The sequence below is a fragment of the Carcharodon carcharias genome, chromosome 25, assembly GCF_017639515.1.
Source record: "Carcharodon carcharias isolate sCarCar2 chromosome 25, sCarCar2.pri, whole genome shotgun sequence".
NCBI lineage: Eukaryota > Metazoa > Chordata > Chondrichthyes > Lamniformes > Lamnidae > Carcharodon > Carcharodon carcharias.
This window is the reverse complement of record NC_054491.1, coordinates 1,804,419-1,808,590: the sequence shown is the minus strand read 5'-3', so window position 1 is coordinate 1,808,590 and position 4,172 is coordinate 1,804,419. Positions and strand designations below refer to the sequence as shown.

At 39.9% G+C, this 4,172-nt stretch overlaps 1 non-coding gene across 1 annotated transcript; it reads left to right on the top strand.

Annotated features, from left to right (window-relative positions):
* The first annotated feature begins 206 nt into the window (after positions 1 to 206).
* LOC121269751 lies at positions 207 to 313 on the top strand. Its single transcript, XR_005941401.1, has one exon. It is a non-coding gene; the product is annotated as a U6 spliceosomal RNA (small nuclear RNA).
* Positions 314 to 4,172: the final 3,859 nt, after the last annotated feature.

The following is a 4,172-nucleotide window of genomic DNA, read 5'->3' as shown; positions in this document are numbered from 1 at the left end:
GGTATGCATTTTACTTGCCACTTGCTTGGCTTAAATAGCCAAGTGGTTATGGTACTGGGTTTGTAACCCCAAGATCAAGAGTTCAAATCTCACAATGGCAAACTATGAAACAATGTAACTTCATCTAAAACAGATGGAAACAGGTTTGTACTCAAAAGAGTATCAAGATAAACCACCAAATGGGGCTGACCCTGAAGTAAATTTATGTGCTCGCTTCAGCAGCACATATATTAAAATTGGAACGATACAGAGAAGATTAGCATGGCCCCTGCGCAAGGATGACACGCAAATTCGTGAAGCGTTCCATATTTTTTTAGGCTTGGCCGAAATAGCCAAGTGGTTATGGTACTGGGTTTGTAACCCTGAGATCGAGAGTTCAAATCTCACAATGGCAAACTATGTAACAATATAACTTCATCTGAAACAGATGGAAACGGGTTTGTACTCGAAAGAGTTACAGATGCTGCCAGACCTGCAGGAGTTAGGAGGCTGGTAAAAAGACCTGGTGCGGATTTTTGCTTGGCCTAAATAGCCAAGTGGTAATGGTACTGGGTTTGTAACCCCAAGATCAAGAGTTCAAATCTCACAATGGCAAACTATGAAACTATGTAACTTCATCTGAAACAGATGGAAACGGGTTTGTACTCGAAAGTGTTACTTGCCACTTGTCAGCCCAAGCCTTGATATTGTCCAGGTCTTGCTGCATTTGAACATGGACTGCTTCAGTATCTGAGGAGTCGTGAATGGTGCTGAACATTGTGCAATCATCAGCGAACATCCCCACTCCTGACCTTATGATGGAAGGAAGGTCATTGATGAAGCAGCTGAAGATGGTTGGGCCTAGGGCACTATCCTGAGAAACTCCTGCAGTGCTGTCCTGGAGCTGAAATGATCAAGCTCTAACAACTACAACCATCTTCCCTTCTATTAAACATGACTCTTCCTTGTCAATATTTAAGTAAATAGGACTGTAATATTTGATATTAGAGAAATAAAACATTTTTTGTGACAGAAAAGTCCTAAGAAATAAATTGAAGGGAGACCTTATGGACAGTACCATTTTATACTAAATGAGCTGTCACACTATTCATTCATAACTAATTGTGGAACTATACATGGAAACATGGACGCAGAATGACTAATTAGCTCTTCAGAACCCTTAGGACCATTGACAATGAGTCAGCTTTATCTCCTTCATTGCCCTTTTCAGTGATTTGGACTCAAACAGACAGGGTCTTTTCAGTCCTTGGACGGCTTGTTAAGAGCATTAATCAGTGGAAAGGTCAACATCAATGTAAGTGATTGCAATAAATCTATTCTGTAGATCGATAAAGTTCACTTGCTCATTGCTGTAAACTTTAGTTGGGAGGATTCCCTGCTTTGTATTTTTGTTGCACAAAGTGATCAGATGTTAACAGATGGGATGCTGCTAAGCTTAATTAACATAAGAAGATAAGTTGTGTAACATCAGTTCCTACTAAATTGACAAGTATGGCCAGCCAACATAAAAAAAGTGAACTGAAAACACGAGGAAATAAATGTGCTTAAAGTTGTATCATTCAATACTTGGAAAAAATATTTTCTGTAAAATTGAGATTGAGTGATATTCTCTCATGAGACAGTCTGTACCAAATTTGGCAGAACGTTGCATAATGTTAAAACATTAAATTTTACATATTATGTTTTGAAAACATTATTGTAAAGTTACAGATATTTCTTAATCAGTTGATAAAAAATAAAGATTATACACCTTTGTATAACTATCGTCAACTTATCTGACATAAGCATAAGCAAAGTTATTTAAGGATATAAGCAAAAAACTGCGGATGCTGGAAATCCAAAACAAAAATAAAAATAAAAATACCTGGAAAAACTCAGCAGGTCTGGCAGCATCTGCGGAGGGGAACACAGTTAACGTTTCGAGTCCGTATGACTCTTCAACAGAACTAAGGAAAAATAGAAAAGAGGTGAAATATAAGCTGGTCTAAGGTGGGGTGGGACAGGTAGAGCCAGACAGAGGGCTAGCGATAGGCAGAGATTGCCAAAAGATGTCGTAGATAAAAGGACAAAGAGTTGTCGAAGGTGGCGATATTATCTAAGGAATGTGCTAATAGGTGACATCAAGGTAGAAAGCAGGACGAGCAAGGTACAGATAGCCCTAGTGGGGGGTGGGGTGGGGGGAAGGGATCGAAATAGGCTAAAAGGTAGAGATAAAACAATGGATGGAAATACATTTAAAATACATGGGAAAAGAAAAATCTATATAAATCTATATAATTATATAAATTATTGGAAAAAAGGGGGATCGGAAAGGGGGTGGGAATGGTGGAGAGAGTTCATGATCTAAAATTGTTGAACTCAATATTCAGTCCAGAAGGCTGTAAAGTGCCCAGTTGGAAGATGAGGTGCTGTTCCTCCGGTTTGTATTGAGCTTCACTGGAACATTGCAGCAGGCCAAGGACAGACATGTGGGCATGACAGCAGGGTGGAGTGTTGAAATGGCAAGCGACAGGGAGATCTGGGTCATGCTTGCGGATAGACTGAAGGTGTTCTGTAAAGCGGTCACCCGGTCTGCGTTTGGTCTCTCCATTGTAGAGGAAACCGCATTGGGAGCAGCGAATGCAGCAGACTAAATTGAGGGAAGTACAATTGAAATGTTGCTTCACTTGAAAGGAGTGTTTGGGCCCTTGGACGGTGAGGAGAGGGGAAGTAAAGGGGTAGGTGTTACACCTTCTGCGGTTGCATGGGAAGGTGCCGTGGGAGGGGATTGAGGTGTAGGGGGTGATGGAGGAGTGGTCCCGGAGGGAACGATCCCTGTGGAATGCTGCCAGGGATGAAAGGAAGATGTGTTTGGTGGTGGCATCATGCTGGAGTTGGCGGAAATGGTGGAGGATGATCCTTTGAATGCAGAGGCTGGTGGGGTGATAAGTGAGGACAAGGGGGACCTGTGTTCCTCTCTGCAGATGCTGTCAGATCTGCTGAGTTTTTCCAGGTATTTTTATTTTTATTTAAGGATGTAGTACCCTGATGCCTTCAAACTGAATAGGAACAGAGCAAATTAAAAATATTAAAGCAAATTAAAAATATTAAACACCTTGGTAAAGATGATCAGTGAGCATCCACATTTAAACCAAAAACCTATTATGTGATTAAAGTGCCTAATTGGGACATTTTATTAAGTTAGAGGTGCTTTATAAATATCAGTAGCTGTTTTTATTTTATAATGTCATCACCCCCTGCCTTAGTCTGTTTGTGTTCGGATACCCATTAACTGAAGCTTTTCAACTATAGTATGTTGCCTGCAGCCTAATCATTGCACAATGACAAAAAGCAAATATTACAGACTATATTTGTAAGCAATAACAAATATCTGCTTATACATTTAGAACAGTTTCATAGTTCTTTTATATTCATACTGAAATCACTAGAATATTGCTTTTGCATTCAACTGCAGCATCAGAAGCACTCAATTGAATTAGTGCCTTGTAATTCACGGCTAGCCATTTATTATCCTATTTACATTCAACACTTTTAATTTAATGCAACACTGCAAAGTGTATTGATCAGCCAAGCTTGCACCAAGATGATATAATAAGGCATTTGTGAACTATTAGCTGAAAGAAAAAAATAAAGCAGATATGCATTTCATTTTTGACCTAATCTGGAAATTAATTTAAAATATGAAGTGTTATGAGATAAATTGATCATTGAGATTTACTCGCTGAAATACTTGCTGATCATCTGGACGTCCTTCTACCTTGAATGCTAGTTGTGTTTTCATTCCTAGTACAGTGTAGATCTAGGTGAGTGTTCTCTGGAATCAGAGATGGGCATTGGTGACTTTTGCCTGTATTTGCAAAGAAGATCATGACTATAGAGATGCATTAAGTTCAATGTATATTAATTTGCAATTCATTAGCTCTACGAGTGTAATGTTTCCAGAATGCAATGGTTTATATATTGATACAGCTATATATTATGCTTACCCAATAGTGCTTAAATATATATTGATACAGTGGGCAACATTTTCCCTCTGTTGGGGGGTATGTGTGGGAGCGATCATGGATGGGTGGGTTCCCGATCAGGGCCCCCAGTTGGGGCGTGCCGCCATTTTATGTGGGCGGGCCAATTAAGGCTCGCCCAGAGTGATGTCTGCCAGGAAGCGCTATGCG